Here is a 782-nt window from a genome sequence, read left to right as displayed (position 1 = left end):
AAGGGAATCTCACACAAGAATCAATTATAAAAGCAGAAATACTTTGCTTGTGTCCAGTAAAAGGAATGAAATTGAAGAAAGAGAGATGAGACTCTTAGTAAAATTTGAATCAACATTCTACAACTTATCTGGACTCTTAGAAAAGCTCCCCGAAGGGATAAAGAGGAATCTCTGCTATTTGATAAAAGACAGAGAAGACCACAAGTGCCAGCTATGTGTCTCAGAGTTATCTGAATAAAGCAATAATGAAACGGAATCAACCCACATGATAAAGGAAGAAGACAACGCATCTGAAGGTCACATGATGAAAGAGGAGGACAGCACATCTGAAGCATCTCTCAAAATTATTGCATAGTGACGTAAGCGCTTAGGTCATAGAGCACCAACAATGTAGCTGGTGCAAGATAATAAACAATGACGTAAGCAATGACGTCATAAGAAGGGTAAGGAAGGGAATTGTCCATCAGACCCAACCATTATAAATAGGTTGCTTAGGCAATTGTAGAAAGCATCAGATAATGGAAAGCAGGAGGCTAAGAGTACTCATATGCTAGGAGAGCAAGGAGGAAGCTTCCGAGGCGATTCTATAGTCTGAAGAAGAATTCCCTTAGGAAAAACCAATTCTAAACTCCCCTCTGGAGTTAGTATCTACAATCTCCCCTCTGGAGACAAAAATATCTTATGTAAAATATTCTAAATAAAGAAAGTTTTTCTCCAGAAAGGTACGCCTTTATCCTAATCTCATAGTTATGAATTATTTAGAAAGCTTAGAATTAACAGAA

Source organism: Arachis duranensis, chromosome 4, assembly GCF_000817695.3.
Source record: "Arachis duranensis cultivar V14167 chromosome 4, aradu.V14167.gnm2.J7QH, whole genome shotgun sequence".
Classification (NCBI taxonomy): Eukaryota; Viridiplantae; Streptophyta; class Magnoliopsida; order Fabales; family Fabaceae; genus Arachis; species Arachis duranensis.
The sequence above is the reverse complement of the archived record's forward strand: the minus strand, read 5'-3'. Positions refer to the sequence as shown.